Source organism: Pinus tabuliformis, chromosome 5_1 (genome assembly GCF_031772625.1).
Source record: "Pinus tabuliformis cultivar Carrire ecotype Pingquan chromosome 5_1, CPIR1, whole genome shotgun sequence".
In the NCBI taxonomy this organism is placed as follows: Eukaryota; Viridiplantae; Streptophyta; class Pinopsida; order Pinales; family Pinaceae; genus Pinus; species Pinus tabuliformis.
The window spans coordinates 963,279,466-963,297,469 of NC_142305.1; the positions used below are offsets into that span (position 1 = coordinate 963,279,466).

Genomic DNA, 18,004 nt, shown 5'->3' on the forward strand with positions numbered 1-18,004 from the left:
ATTAGAAGTCTCCACAATTCTTCCTTTATGCAAAAAATCCATTCAGGAGGCCATGGAAGAAAAATTATAACCACACAAAAATAAAAGGACAAGAGGTTCACCAAAAAAATTAAAAATAAGAGTAATAATCAAGAAAAAAATGAAGTGCTTATATCTTGATTAAGGATGAAACTATTGAGGATTGTAAAATCCCTTTTTCACAAAACTCAAAAAACTATCATGTGCCTAGAGGCACAACTATCCACAAACCTTAGTAGAAGTAGATCCTAAAGGAATAATTCCTTTGACTTCTTCTGAGGTGGATGCTCATCATCATCATCATTAACATTTGTTGTTGATGCATGCTACTTTTCATTCCTTTTCTTCTCAGGACACTGGGAAGCATAATGTTCAAAATTATGACAAATGAAGCACTTGACATTTGACATATCCTTCTTCTTCTGGTCTTGAACAAGAGTAGGTATTCTGCCTGTATTCTTCTTATAAAATTTTCCAATTTTCTTTCTTCCTTTTTGTATCCTTGTATGAGAAGCAAGGGATCATTTTCTTCGTCCCATGGATTCAGTAAGCTATTGGGCCTAGGCAACAATCTAGCCTCCTCTTGGACACAATCAATCCATAGCTTATCAAACATGGGTATTTTTTCTCGTGCATATATTCCCTAAATAAATGGATCCCATGAGGAAACAAATCCATTTATAGTCATTGTAACAAACTTTGTATCATCAATGGTGTCTCCAATAACTCTCATAAGATAAAAGACTACAAAATATGATATAGTCATCATGTTATTACGAAGACAATTTCTCAAGGTTATCTTCCTATTAGTGTTGCTGCTTTCAAACAATCCTACCATATCATCATATATTTCCTTGGCAGTATTCAATGAAACAATATAAGGAATCAAGTGGTCCTTTATAGAATCTACCAAGATTCTCTTGGCCTCGGCTTCATTCTTCTTATACTTGTCTTTCTCCTCAGCTCCCTCTGGCTATTGAATGAATTTCTCCACATGAATTTGAAGCTCATTCTCTTCCAAGATAAGGGGTATCCTAGTCTTCAAAATATGATGTTGATGAAACCATTTAACTAGTATTTAACTCTGATACTTGATGCCATTTTTATAAGAGATCCAAAAATCAATCAAGTTGCTGAACACTTGTCTCTTAGGTTGATTCAATGGTTACTCTTTTAATAGATCTTTGTTACCATGTTGAATTTTCTACAAGATGCACAATAGAAACCAATTTTCTAATTACTACCTAATGATATTTAACAATTTATCTTATACCACTTATATCATTAAGCAATTATTCAAAGAAATTTAAACAGTAAATGTAGTGAAAACAATAAGATCATAAAGAGACAACCATGCAAAATAGAGACAACAATTTCTCCCAGGAAACCCAAACTTGGGAGAAAACCCAACAAATTTTCTTCTAGGGGAAATTATTCTTCAATAATGTTTACAAATCTAAATTTCTAGAAATTTGTACAGAAATCACGGTCCAAATACCAGTCAAACCTGGTCAATTTCCAACAAGTCAATGTTGGTCAAATCTACCGAAAATACTGAAGTCAAGGCTGGTCAACAATTAAATTTTGGCCTTTAGTCAATCTCGGTCCTATGGTCAACTTAGCCCACAGTTAAAGGTCTGCGGTCAGATTCGTACTGTAGTAAAATCTAATCAACTGTCAAACTTAGTCAAACTCAAATTCTGTCAACTTGCAATCAATTTAGCCTCTATTTTTTCCCACCTTTGGTTTCTCGAGAAGACATAGGATGTGATGATTGCATGATCAATTTGAAGTGTCACATAATGTATATATACAAGTCAAATGGGTGAATTTCTAATGAAGGGACACACCCTTTCATAGGGGGGTCGAGTTGTCCTTTTTGAGCCTACATGATGCCCAAAAAAATAACAATTTTATTTTAGTTTTCACATATCTTCTAGGCCAACTTAGGTGACCTTTTGGCATGTAGGAATACTTGTTGATGCTACACAAAACTTAATAGAACCTACATATGAAATATTTAAAATCGGGGTGGGGGAACTCGATTGAATCTTATCTTATATACATTTCGAAAAATTCAAGTTTGGAAAAACAAAATCCTAATTTTGATGAGAGGTTCAACAAGAATATAAATTATGGAAAGAGAAATTGTATAGTTGAGGATTATTTCTTTACAACTTCAAATCCCCCCAAACTGAATTGAAAGCAACAAATTTTCAATTAAAATAGGGACAAAATCTACACATCTATGTAATTTCACTATCATCTTATTTGAGCCTATAAATGTATCTATTATCACAAGGGCAAAATGTTGAAGTTAACATATTTTCATATCCACATGTTGCAAGTAAAAAATTAGCATTCATAGTCTAAGTTGGTTTGAGGATTCAAGGAAAATGTTTGTCATCCCTTGATATTTTTCAGAGTGGTGGTCTCTATGAATAGAATTGCATAAAATATCAATGAAATATAAGTGCATACTTATTGAAAAAGAACTTGGGGAAGAAATTGTTCTCCTTTGAACTTCTATATTGGAAGAGGAAGAGGAAGAGGAAGAGAAATTATGCTATTTTTCTAATAAACATCTTATCCTTTTTGTTACTTTCCATGGATTTGGTGATTGATGTGTTGGTGGATATGCTTCTTGTGAACCCTTGCATTCGAAGAGGATGAAAAATGAATGTTTTCATTCAAGATATGAACCCCATATAAAAAAAAGGAAGTTATTTATTGATATTGGGGAATCAAAAGAGGAAGTTCTCTATTCTCACTATCTCAAGAATAAACAAGGAGATTGAATGAAGTTGGTATAGTTATATAATGTTGGATGTATTAATCATGCATGTCCTTTCATGTGAAAAATATCATATGTCTCTTGAAAAGTTTGACAATTAATGATTATTAAGTCATGAATGTCATTTAATGTGTTAAGGACAACTCGTCTCTCTAAAACATATACACAGTAATCCCCTTAAATCGTGTCTAGAATTTGCATATCTTGATTTCATCTAAGTTGGGATGAAAATCATATTTTCTCACTCATCATTTACCCCATTTCCATTGACTATTTTAGTGATTCTGTTTTTCCATAGACAAAGGATATTGCAATGACTGATTGGATGTATGTGTAGAAGTACAATTTATCCCTCCATAGAGTGTTGAATGTGCATATATTGATCTCATTTGGGTTGATATATCCATGAATTTACTCATTTAAGTTGTCACCCCATCTCCACCCTTCACATTTCCATTTCCTCCATTCATTAAAATGGTTATAATCATTGTACTTTTACAACTACAATTTTTTACATATAATCTAATCGTATTCATCAAAGATCAAACTATTGTGATTAATTAGCAATGATATATATGAAACAAATCACGTGGTCAATTATATGGAATTGTTACTAGGATGTTTTGGGGTTGGGAATTACAAAACATACACTTCATACTACAAGTTGAAGTATGTTCAAAGTATAAAAGGTTTTTTTTGAAGTATTTTGGGGCTACACAATCTGACTATTCTATGTTTTGGCTTCTTTTTATTAAAATCTGGCGATACAATTTTTGGCGAGATTGTATATTTTAGTTTTTTAAAATGTTTTTTTGAATGTATAAATGGATTAATCACCCGATAAAACTCATAGGGCACTCGTATTATGCAGAAAAAATAAAGTAAACATCTGATTCCAACAAATCCCTGCCAGATTTTAGTTGAAATTAACCGAAAAAGATGCCTAAAAAATAGCTAAAACGTAAAAGAGTTAGACTAATCATTTTAGGATTATTCAATCTATTTCATTATTTGCATTCAAAAATATAATTATATAATATATCCCTGCGATTCACTATAAATGAAGATTGTACTATTTACTTGAAGGATTTCAATATTAAACTAGATGCACTCTTGGCTTTGCAATAAAGGATATGCTTCACCCAATGAAGGCCTTTTTATTTAGAATTGCTAGCCAGTGACATCATCCTTATAGGAAACAATCAAAATGAATAACTATACTATTAACCATAGCAAGTTGAAAGTCCTACCATTAATTCTTTCTTCTTACGAAATGTGTTCTTAATGTTGGCTTGAAATATATAGTAGTCACACCGTGTGATCTCAAAATATATGTCCTAATTGTAGTTTCTTTTTTATGTTGATAGTTTATTTTCTTTTTGATATCCTGGTTTCTCATATTGCATTGCTTTTCCATTTATATATGTTTACTACTTTGGAGGAAAGTGCTTCTTTAGCTAGTGTATTATTTTCTATTAGATTTTGATTTTGATCTGACCTTAAATATAACTCCTCATGAATTAAGCACCTATGTTATCATTGTGATTTTGACTTTATACACTAAACATTGATGTGTTTGAACTCCAAATTTTATGCTTAAATGGAATTTATTTGCTTACATTGAATTTTTTTTTAGGACATAGTTCCTTAATCCTTAAAGAATTTTCATTAAGGGAAGTAAGGCGAGCTAGTGTTCGTAATTTGAACCATTGCCTCTTTATGTTATTTGATGATACTTTATTATTATCTTTTGTTATAAATACAGGTCCTCTTTTTGGTATACTCAAATGGTCACTCCACACTATTATGTTACAAAAGATTCATTTAAGATTCATTTATTTTTGTGCTAAACATTGTACACAAGTGTGGCATTACATTCTTTCTATTCTTCAAAGTTTGAAGCTATATGTGGCCTTTGGTTTTGTGAGTGCATGTTATCTACTATTTTATGTGATAAATTTGGAAGGTGTTACTATTTTATAAGTTGATTTTTTTCAACCATATTTTTCAATTTAAAAGATTATCTTATGATTTTGCGCAATATGTAACGATATTTCAATGCCGATTTTTTAATGTCGATATGTATTTATTCAAAGTGTTTTTGTAATTTTAGATGTTGGTGGAAAGGGATAAAGAAGACGGATGGGGGATTTCCATGTAATTTTTGATGTTGGTGGAAATAATCTAAAAGATGAAGGGATGAAGGAAAGATGGATGAAATGGATGGAGCAAAGGATGAAGAAAGTGGGGCCACAAGATCTTGTTCTCTTTTAGATAATAAAGGATAGACTTGAGGAGATGGAAGGGAGGATGGTTTAGATCAAGGAAGGGAAGAAAGTGAGTTAGAATATTTGTTTCTTACTCCAAGGATGAAGGATGGGGTAGAGGAGATGGATGAGGTAGAAGGCGTTGGATGAAAGAAGGTATAAAAGGGGCTTATATCATCTTCTTTTATGTTCATAAAAAAATACTATCCTATATCAAAATATTTTAAATTAATCATTAATAATTTGTGTGGGATTGTAGTGTTGTAAAATGTTTGAAGATCCATACTACTTGAAACCCAAAGAATTGTAATATTTCATTGTGAATGTGAATCTAATATTTTTAGACCAGTCGATTGTAATAGTTTAAAGTGACATATAAAATGAAACTTTTTAGTTATCACATGATGGTGATTTTTTTAGCCTAGTGGATTAGTTTGAGTGGCTGAGTGTTGTGAATTATAAGAGGAGATCATGAGATCAAGTCCCTAAAATGATCACCTCTATGGATTATTGAGCCTTACTCGATGTCCCTGTGGGTTAGGTTGGAAAAAATAGAACCGATTAGTAGACACTAGGTATCATCCTTGAAATGAGGAGAATTTTGGAGAGAATTTCCCTTGGATGTGTATGAATCCATGGAAAAAAAAATCTTGGTGACTATTTTGAAGTATGGAATAATATAAAATTTCTTCATAGTTGCATGTTGGTGATTTATTTTAAATGAAATGGATAGTTTATATAGAGTTAAAATGGGGTTGTAAAACCTGTTCCATTAGCATTGCAAAATCTAGAGAGGCTTTGACAATGCTAAGAGGAATTTAAAGTTTATAACATGAGTTTATGAGTCTTAGGCTTTTTTTTTCACAATTAGAATATACTTCTATACAAAAAAAAACTATCACGGTGATCGATAATATTGACAAAAATTAATACATTCTTGAAAAAATCCAAGGCCCATCCAAAACAGTTCTTATACGACAAGGGTAGAATATGAGAGTTTTATTGCTTTTTCTAGGGGTGTGTTGTAGGGAAGACCCAACACCGCCCATTATTTGACTCAATTACTTCAAATAATGGGGACCCTTTCCATTAATTTTTGGCAAAACCCTTTTATGATTTTCATTTAAGTTAATTGTCTTACAATTTTACCATCTTTTTTTCTTTTTGTTAAATCGAATTTATATTTTGATTGTTTCATTGAATTCGAATTTTCACTAGCTTTCCATCGATACTTGTTTCGTCTCATTTGGTTAACCGGTTTGTAAATAACACTCCTTTGAAGTTTGATCATTTTTGTCGCCTGAGTTAATAAATGTAAAAAATGTATATTATTTCAATTTTTTGCAATTAAAATAGTCATTCATTGTAAATATTAACTCTTAGTTAATTTTTACTAATTTTTTCATTTTTCACTAATGGTCCTACAAAATGACCCAGCCAAATTATAGAACAATTGAAAAACGTGTTTCGAGTTCTCAGTAATTTACTCCAATTTATTATTTTAAAACAAATTGCCAAACCCGAAATCTCAAAATTGCAAAGTGGTTATAGTTCAATTTGTAGAATATTTAATTCTATGTGGGCCCCACTTCACATCACATCCTTCCTTCCAAAATTGCCAATCTAAAATTCCGATTTTTAAAAAATCACCAATATTCTGATATCGTATATCGGCATATCGACAATTTTAATTGTACACACATTTTTACGAAACTTCAAAACTCCGATCGCTGATTTGAAATTATACAACGATTATTTTTATTTACCATAAATTTTTCGGTTAACCTTCCTCCTTATAACTCTCGTTCCTCCTCCCTATACCATCATGACCTCACACTCCACTCCACTTCACTCCACCTCCTTATTATACCCTCCTCCATTAGTCTTCATTCCCCACTCCACTTCACTCCACCTCCTTATTATACCCTCCTCCATTAGTCTTCATTCCCCACATATATAGGTTAATCGGTATATGTGGTGAGTTGTATCCTCATATTTGTTTTGGTTATGTTTTATCGTATTTGTTTTGGTTATGTTTTTAAATATAATTGTATTATATTTTTATTATTATTATTTTTTATTATAATTATAATATTAAATTATGATTTTAATATAATATAATTATAATATTAATATAATATAATAATATTTTAATTAATAATTAAATTTTATTTTTAACTAATTTAATTACGTTAAGATTAATTAATAAATAATTTTAATTTAATATAGGATTAGAGTTTAATTTAAAAAATCCATATTTAGCCCAGAGAACAAAATTTCCAGAATTCTAGCAGTTTTAACTCATCAAATTTGGAAGCTCATAAATTGAGTTTTACTTGGCCAAATGAGTCACAGGATGACTCGTTGGATAGATAAAATAATGGAGATTATTTTTAAAGTAGTTGCAAATCCAGATTTGATCACTTAATGGGTCTAAAATTCAGCAGAAGATCAAACTCCAAAATTTTAGAACAAAATCATTTTTTCTAAGTTTTATTTTATGCATTCTCATTAGCTCACAACTTCTTCTGAGTGCATATCCATGCATCTATGTTTTCTTTGACCAATTAGATCATCACAGAAATCAATAGAAAGCTCAGATTTCATTTTCATTTAGTTATTTAATTAAGTTTGATTGAAAATATTTTATTCCAGATTTGGTATTTTGATTTGATTTTGTATTTTAATTTAATTTAATTTTGATTTGTTTTTTGCAGGGAAAAAGTTGAAAAGATGAGAATCTCAATCAATGAGAATGCTCCAACAAGAGAAGAATGAGATTTTAACCCAATGAAAATTGATGGAGCAGATTTATTCTTCAACAAACTTTCTTATTGAGAATTTTTTTGTAAATATTATAAATAATAGATTATAGAATGTATTAGGGGATTTTCTTCTCTACAATTTTGAAATTCTTAAAAGCACTATTGTAATGAAGATTTAAAGTTGTAAATGAGAGGAGATAAAATCTCATATCTAAGGATTATTGAGGATTTTTCTTTTGCATTCTGAATTATGTATGAAGAATAGAGCTTGCATTATCGCAACTCTAGTTTTAATAGCAAAAGTTCAAGCATTGTAAATGGTTGTTAGAGATCAAAGCCAGAGAAATGGTTTCAATAAATTGGTATTTCTAATACTATTGTTTTAAATACTGGTTTCATTTTATGATGACAAAAATGTGTCATTTTATTCATAATTGTGCACTATAATTTGTCAATGCGAGTAATTTGCCTCAATAATATGTTATTATTTATCTCTGCTATTGTGGATTGAATTCTGATTTCTAACTAACTATTTGCTCATAAATCTATCTTTTAATACTCATTTAAGAAACAATAATATTCTTTGAACTATTTCCTTATATTATTGTTTAATCATTCGAATTAAGTATTTAGCAATCAATATCATTTTGTGAACTACTTCCTAAATGATGTTGATTAATTATTTTTGTTAATAAATCTAAACATAATGTGTTTAGGTATTCATAATATCATTTAATTGAACTACTTCATTAACTTTATATTCATTATAAGGTAGACATATTTAAATCCCAATCATTTAAATATATTGCTCTCGGTTGGGTTAGATCTATATATGCCTAATTGAGATAGGATTATGATACTTTTTTTATTTTTGTTTGCATTCTAGGATTAATTAGCATTTAGATTTAATTCTATATTTCTATAAGTCCTCTTCCCAAAGAGGTAAAATTTAGTTGTGGCTTGGCTGAGCCCTAGATTATCTTAAGGATCACTTTTTTTTCCTAATCAGCGAGAGGGTTGATCTGATGTGTCTTCTCTATTGGTAGATGAAAGTCATATTTTAAGTCATTGGAGATAGAGAGAAGGTAACTAGACCTAGTTAAACCATTTGGAACCATCATCTCAATGGAAAATGAACTGCTTTAAGGTCCAGACCGGGTGGTCTCCCTTATAATTTTGTAGGCGGAGAATTTCGAGCCTTCAACATTTTTGGCGTTGGAAGGAGGGCATGAAACTTGTTTTTTATTGGGGTCTTTGTATTCTAACATTTTATTTTTATTACAATAGCTCCTCTTAAACTTCCAATTTGGAGTTGTATTTATGGACGTGCATCTGCCAATACTCCACCAAAAGTGGTAAGACTCTTGTCTCAGGTAAATTTTAACAGTAAGATGAATACTTCTGCATTTAATCATGCTTTACAATCCATTCAAAATTTTTAAAATCCTACTTTTCATGATATTGATGAAGGTATTTTATGCAGGATTTTCACTCTTACTTTCTTAGGAAAAGCCAGAATCTGATGTCAATCTCTTCTAGTTTTCCTCAATTCACAGTTGGGATCATTTTATTACAATATTACGTTGTAAATTTGACGGCTATGACTACGAACATGTATGTGAAAAAATTGAAGGTATACAAAGGCTTGAAAACGAGTTTTTTTATTGATTTTACCATTAGATTTCGTTTAAATTGTTTGAAATTTAAAATTGAAGATAAACCTTTGGAAGATGAATTATTAGATTGGCTTGAATAGATTTACTCTCTTCCTCCTATTCACAATGCATGTGGGATTATTAAAAGCTTTGATCAAGCCTCTTAAAATGTTATTGACATAATTAAGAATTCCAATATGGAGGTGCAAACTAATGATGATGAAGTGACCTCTAATAAGTACGATCAATTCCTTCATTTAGTGTACACTTCCTACAATGTTAATAATGATAAAAATTCACCTTCAAATGATAGTGAATCTCAATCACAAAGCTTGGAAAATTTTACTATTTAAATCCAAAAAGATACTAGCAAAAATCTTGGAGAAAAAATTGCTTTGAAATCTGAAAATCATTATGCATTAGATTCAGAAAATCAGATTATAATTCAGCAAGTACAATTATAAATTGGAACTTCCATTAATATGCAACCTATTGTACAAATTTCTGAATTCTTCTATGATGATCAAATTTCAAATTCAGGGCAAGCAAATAATGTTCTTCAAGAAAGCATAATTAATCAATTAGATGTTCAAAAATATGAGGTCTGTAATGAAGGAAATACAAACATAGAATATTTTGCATTCATTTCTTCAGATTCATATTTTTCCCTTTATCCCAATATTTTTGCTGATAAGAATTTACCTTCTCATTGCATGGATATTGTTCTAGAAAGCAGTGAGACTAATTAAAATGGACTCCCTATTAGTTTTTATTAGGATAAAGAATTATTTATTGATCATTCTTCTAAAATCGATGAAGTTGAGCTTCATTTTCCTTCTTGTTTTGATTTTTCATATGGGAATGAAGAAAAATTCAATCAAATTCATGAATTTATTTATGTTAATAATTATGAAAATGAGAAAATTGAAACATATTATACTCAATTAAATTCCCATGATCAGAGATCAATCATATGTGGGAATGAAAAACACTCTAACTTAGAAATTGTTACAGCGCATTCTCATTCTCAAGTAAAAAATGATCTTCTTGATTTTGACATTCAAGAGCCTTCTTCAATTTATAATTCATATTATCATCAAGCTCCTACACTTGCTCTTGGTCCAAAATCATTTCCTCTTCCACAAGTCAATCCAATGATCCTTCTTATTTTCTGGCTAGTGCTTGTGAGGGGGAAATTGTTTTAAATCAATTCCAATTGTGTTGTAACACTAGTTCTACCAACAATGATTTGATTTTATTATTTTTTCTTCATTTATTTTATTTAGTTTCAGATTTATTTTCTGTTAACATTTTTCATTTTTTGGATGTCTTTTGTTGGCATATCAAACAACTAAGTGTTGAAAATTCACAATATATGTTGCATGAATGTGAAGAAAAATCACAAAATCTCGATTATAACCATCAAGAGCCTTTTTCCTTTGAACTCTATCTGATGGTTATATATTTGCAACTTGCTTTTCTTTCTAGTATGCATTCTCAATATGAAACAACACTTGGAAATTAATTGATCCAATATAACCAACAATATAATTTACTTAATAATCTTTCATTGAATTTATCAGATTTCCATCCATATTTCATAGACCTCTTTGAGATACATTTGAAAACTTATCCTACATGGAAGATTGTTGATACTTTAACATATGCACATATAAGTGACAATTTTTTGCATACCATTGTATTTAAAAATTCATTTTCACAATTTGGCCTGTTATCTTCTCTTTTGAATCTCTCCCAATCATTAATGGAAATCCATCCAGATTTCTATGATCTAATTGAAATTTTGCTGGAAGGGATATTTCAAGAAAATGTAATTACAAATAAGTTACTTTATGTAAGTATATTAGCAATTAGTGTACATACTAGATTTATATTTATTCATTTAACTATATTCTTATTTCTAATATCTGATCTGTACATACATACAAGAATTAGAATGAGAAAATGGTTACATTGGAAGTATGACTATACCTAGTTATGTTTCCTTCCATTCAATTAAAATTAGAAATAGATTAATTTAGATCTAGATTCCTTTTATGTTTGCATTTATTTCATTATGCAGATTTTAATAAGAAAGTAATAAATCCAAGTTTCTAGCATTCCCTTTTCATTTGTTGGAAAAGTGACTTAGAATATATTAGAAGATTATGAACCATTTGATTGTCTTGTTTTGAAAAAACTCTGTCACATTAACAAAAATATTTTAAATCATGTATGAAGAAATTCCAAATAATTGCTATGGCTTGACAATCTTTGATTCACAATTACTTCTAAAAAGCTCATAAGTCACCGCTCTTGTCCCCCAATGTAAATTTGAAGTGGATGCAATCTAAAAGTTCATTAATTAAGAATTTTAAATTGAATAAGAAGATGGGGTTGAACATATGAAAATTTTGAGAAATGCATGGGAGAACTTGAAGGTTCATAAAGTAAACTTACAGACAATATTCTTCCAAGTATGCATTTTACAAGTTCATCTTCATCTGTATTTTGAGTTTCTTTTTCATAGTTTATTTCTTATTTCTGTTTTGTTTCTTTTGCAAGTCTTCATTGACTTGATTGTGGAGACTTGAGATAGTATGGTAGCCAATCCATTTTCAAATCTGCAACATATTCAGGGAAGTATTATTTGTTGTTTATCAGAATTTGAGTATTGCTTAATTTTACTTTTATTTAATAAAACCCCAATAGGCCTTTAAAATAGTATCGGAAGATTGATATCGAAGCATTCTAATATCTCAATTCTCATCATTTGAGAGCTCTGATAAAATTATTACCTGACCCAATATTTTCGATAAATATTAAAAGGGGCTATTTGTTAAAAAACAAAATTAAATTGGGCTCTTCATTTTGAATTGAATACTTTAAGAAGTTTCTGGCCCCACAAAAAGTCACGTCATATATCAAAGTTCACATATTGAAGGTTCTCAAATGAGCATACTTAAAATATCTCCAATACCTCAATATTCCCATCCCCTTCGATCTCCAATGAGCCTTTCCTCCCGATATCACATCATCCATATTGTCAAACCTTTGTATCGCAACGTTTGATTGGAAGTAGCTCTTAACAATTCTTGATAAGAAACCTCTGATACAAGACCCCCGATATTCCCTTCATACTCATTCTTTGATAAGATGACTTCACCAATATTGTGATGTCCACACAACCCCTGGACCCGATACAACATTTAAATTTAGTTTTAAGAAGATAGTGCATTCGTTCATAAATCACAATTTTGATTGGGGCATATGTTTAAAAGTACCAATGTCCGGATCCGATATGAAATTAAATCCATGTAATAAAAATATCAGGTCCATTCTTCATCACACCAAAATATCAATGATGTTACATCTCGTACTCAAATATTCTAATCGTCGATCTCTTATAAAATCTGTTAAACACACACATGGCAGAGACAAAATAGGAAAGATAAACACGAGATTGCATTTATTATTGACAATGCTATACATTTATAGTATATTTGTGTGACCATTGGGTTCCACATCCCAAGGTCTCTTGGACTCTCATGGTTGTTCAAATTCTACACCAGCCCATAGAGGGTTAGGTGTCCAAAATTCCCCCCCTTAATCCGAAGGGTTATGTATGAATCCAAGAAGACAACTGTAATACAAAATGCGCAAAAGTGCATGGCAGCACTAGGTTGAGTGTGCTCTATGAAATGTTGGTATAAATGGTGGTGGTTTAAGGATGACCACCAACATTGGAACACTTAGTGCAGTTCCCAGAACTCTTCCAATTTTTCCATGAAGCTCAGGTATTCTGCTAGAGGAAGTGCTCCTGATGTTTTGAAGATGTAAACCTTCAACCAATAAAGGGAGGTCTCACCCCGTATAAAAGGGAGAACCTCAACTTGAAAAGGGAGGTCTCAACCTGTGATGGTTTAGGGATGACCAACAACTTTGGAACGTTTAATGCAATTCCTGGAACTCTTCCGAAACTAGCAAGAAGCTAAAATCTTCTGCTAGAGGAAGTGTCCCGAATTCTTTGAAGAGGTATCACCCAATGAAGGCATGCTCAGGGGCATATTTTCCTCTGGCTACAACTCTGAATCTGGTATGGCAAGTTGTGGCTCAGGCTCGCTTGATGTGGCTTTGAAGCTTGTATATGACCATCATTTCCCCCCTGTCAAATACAAGGCGAGAAGATGAAGAGATCTCAAATGCAAGACTTTTCAATATTCAAGAACAAATCCTATTGTATGAGCGAAATATCTTCTTGGCTGTTGAAGCCCATTGCCAAGAAGCGATCCATCCAAGATGAATCATTGTTCTTGCAGGATCTTTTTTTTGAAGCATCTATTTGAAGAATGACTGGTTTTATGACAGTGCTTACATGGATGAAGATCAAAACAGTGATCTTTCATATGGCCAACTTGGTCATAATGTTAGCATTTCACAAATCTGTTGTTGTTGCTGTGGAAGAGGAGCAGAATCTGGAACAACTGAAGGTGAACTGTCATGAAGGAATCCAACGCTCTAAAACTAGATGGGCTTTGAGTAATTTGGAATATGAAAGGACACATCCTTGTCATATCCAAGACCAGTTTTGTGCTTGTTGTGGACAAGATCTTCGCAAGGTCTGATGATTGGCTTGGGAAGTGTAGGCTGGACTTCGAAATGTGCATTGACATCTGCTCTTGAATCAACCTCAACTTTAATGTCTTGATTACTTTCTGCATGTTGATGGGAGTCAATTTCTGACTCAAAAGTAGAATTGTTCTGAACAGAAACAAGTTCAGAATCATGGCTGTACTTCTGTAACTCCTCTTGCTGTAGTTGTGATTCAAGTTGCAAAAAATCAATTTTGTCATGTGCATTTTGCAAACAAGTCTGGATTTCTAAGAGAAAGTCTTTGCTGATTCAAATGGTGTCATCAGCAGTAAATTGTATCAAAGTCTTCAAGAACTTTAATACTTCATAAATTTGAGTCATTTTTTTAGACAAGTCAAATTTAAAATTAAAGTGTGTCAATTTGTATTGAAAATACACCAACAATAAGAGAATTAATTAGTTTATGTTGTCTGTACGAATGGAAGCTCTCTTCCCTATACTAAGATAAGACAAGTACAAATAAGGAGCCCAATGAATCTATGCTATCAAAAACCCCACGATTAGAAAACGTTGAACTACACGAAGCAGAAAAGTGAATTTGATTCAGATCTGGAAATTTGTCAGTTCGATAAATTTCCTTCCCTGCCTGCGCATGAGTTTATATTGGTGGCTCTCCAGCCAACTCTTTGGCCTGCTCACTTGCTTTTGCCTTTTATTCTTGCAACAATTCTTTTGATTTTTCTACAGCTACAGTAGTTTTTTCTTTATCATCACCCTGTCGAATCGCCTTTGGATGTCTTGCGTAGGTGCAACGCTCTCCTTCCTTGAATCTTGTTGCCCTGCGAGACTCGATTTGTCGACCTTTGATTGTAGTGATTGATCTGCTTTTCCACTGCCAAGAAGAGTGTCTTGACTCTGTTTCTTAGTGACGTGAAGCAAAGGAAGTGATACACGCAACCTCTAATAAATGCCCTTAATTGAAGCTAATTTTTCAAATAAAACTAGAGTTTGAAATTGGATACGATGTGGACAACCATCACAACTTTCAAGGAAAATCTTTTGCAATTTTCCTCAGATGTTCAGGATACTACACCTCAAATGTTTAGGATACTGTAGATGAGCTTGAGATTGGAGGAAGATCTGAGCGTAGGCCACCGGAAGGATCCGCTAAGTGAAAGTCCCTTCTTGCCAATGGAATTTCATAATTTTGTCTTCGAGCGTCACTGGACTTGGACGCAATGATTTTCGTGCAAAGATCAATGGGATCATTGGTCTTGCAAGAGAAAGATCTACATGTTGTTCATGAAACTCTGGCACCTCATATTCGACCACGACACCAAGAAGCATAAAATGCATCCATCAGTCGAGAATGCCATTGAAGACCAAGCTTATGTTATAATACACGTGACTCCAGAGGAGAACTGATGAAGGCAAGAAACGTCTTCGATGGGTACAACTTGATGATCACGAGAAGGATGATTTGGCCTTGTTTCTTTGTTGATCCTACAAGAATAACAACAACTCTTTGGAACAACAACATGTTAACACAACAGCAGAAATGGTGGACTGGAGACTTGAGGACGCACACATGTTGAATAGAAGTGACTTAAGATACATTTGTCATGCCGAAAGTGATTGTGGTCCTGATGTCAATGGTTATAAAGAAACCATTTTGATCAACAAGGACTCCAAGTTTGTAGTACAATTGACCGAACAAAATTTTGCTAACAGTCACGATGATTGGCATACTAGAGCTACTATAGATAGAAAAAGTGGGCACAGGAGAAGTTCAAGTGATCGAGTTGTCCTTGGTTCTTGGAAAATTGTAGTTGCTGATGAAAACGATGAAAAAGAAATTATTGAATCTGATTCAAAAGAATCTCTAACTAGATTGAATTTGTGGGATTTAACAAACAAGTTGGGAACTATAGCTATGCAAGCTCTGAAATCATGGATTACAGAGCTCGAGATTTACGCGACTTGATTTACAAAATTGCCTCTATTTTCAAGGCCTCGGTACTATTATTCTCATTGTATTCTTGGACATCAAAAGACCAAGAAGAGGAATTAGGAATTTTGTCGCCATTACCAAAGAAATATGATCTCTTGGGCTAAGATTGCAGAAAATCGATTCGAAAAGAACTGCGCAGGGGAGGCGTTTTGAATTTCTTTTCTTTTAGCATGTGCAATGACATGAAAGACATTATGTGACAGGTATCATCTTATATCAATTTTTGGCTACTCCCATGGAAGACTGGAGTATGATGATTACAGAATACAACCTTGGATTTCTTCGATGTAATTCCTCAGTGATAACTGTTAGTGCACACAAAATTGTTACATAGAAATGAACTACCACAGAGTGATTTCACAGAGAGCTTTAGTATACATCGTGGGAATACCCACCTCTAAGCGCACTGTCGAGCAAGCCGCATCTTTGGGCATCCCACTCTTGTTGCTTGATGATCACCGCACCACTTCTCGAACGTGGAGGCACCCTGCTAGAGAAACTAACTCTAAAGGCCGTTTACACATTTTAATGAAGGAATAATACAATGTCTCCGATAATTATGGGCTTAGAATAGAAAAATTCTAACAGGGCAGGAGAAATAGAGAGCACAGGGCTGAGGCATAAGAGTTACAACAGCAAGGACTACAATACTTGAAAATGATAGGTCCAGACCAAGGGAGACCAATAGAGATATAAAATTAGGCAAGGCGGGATATGCCTGCAACTCTGATACCATGTTAAACACACACATGGTAGAGACAAAATAGGAAAGATAAACAATAGATTGCATTTATTATTGAAAATGATATACATTTATAGTATATTTGTGTGACCATTGGGTTCCACATCCCAAGGTCTCTTGGACTCTCATGGCTGTTCACATTCTACACCAACCCATAGAGGATTAGGTGTCCAACAAAATCCAAAGTCGGTCCCACCAATGAGCCACGTCATCTATTGCGTTCATGTTATCACAAGAATAATATCGAAATTTCATTTTTATTAATATCCTCGATATCCCAACATGGTTATTCTCCGATATCGCAATTGCTCCATCACAATTTCCCATCACATATGCTCATATAGCAACCTTACTATCGCATTGCAAAACTCAAATAGTGCCTTGTCTTAAGATCCTCCGATGCGATAAACTCAGATATATGCCTTTATGCCATTGCATTTTAACTATTATATAACACTCAATCACATATCGGTAAAGGTGAATCTCGCAACTTGAAAATTATGCAAGGAAAATAAACTTGCAATGTGAAGAATCCAATGAGGTGTTGTCCTATATAAAAGAATTTAAGGCACTCTTGGGCAACCACTATGGTAATGAAGCAATTGATAAGAAATTTGGAACATAGTTAAATCATTTTTGATTTCTCTTATATTTGAGTTTTGATATATCACTCTATATTTAATATACAAAATTCAAGACCTCTCCATCTACACATATGTATTACATTGTCTTGGATTTGGTCTTGATTCTGAACAATTTATGAAAATCATGGAGTCGATATGAAACTTGTAATATTATGAGAACAATCCTCACTACAATCCATAAAGAAGCATCCTTTCATTCTCATTTATGTGGATTTGTTTTATTTTCAGATTCCTTGGACATAAAACATTGCATTATTCTAGTTTACTGCTCGCTTTAGATTAGATTTAATAAATAATGATTTTGGGTCAATAAAACTTCTTCATGCTTTTAATTCTAATTAAAGGAAGAAGTTATCTTTTGTTGGAGAAAATGATACCTCTTAGGTAATATTAAATGCAATTTTCCAATGGTAAGTTTCATGTGCCCACTTTCATTTATTTTCATTACTTTACTTTTGGTTTCAGTTATATTTTTTAGTTTTTGCTGATCTTGAACTCTGTTTTTACAGGTCTTC

At 32.3% G+C, this 18,004-nt stretch overlaps 1 pseudogene; it reads left to right on the plus strand.

The window, feature by feature from the left end:
• LOC149167962 (uncharacterized) overlaps window positions 1–16,076 on the plus strand; it is a 29,093-nt pseudogene extending 13,017 nt beyond the window's left edge.
• Window positions 16,077–18,004: the final 1,928 nt, after the last annotated feature.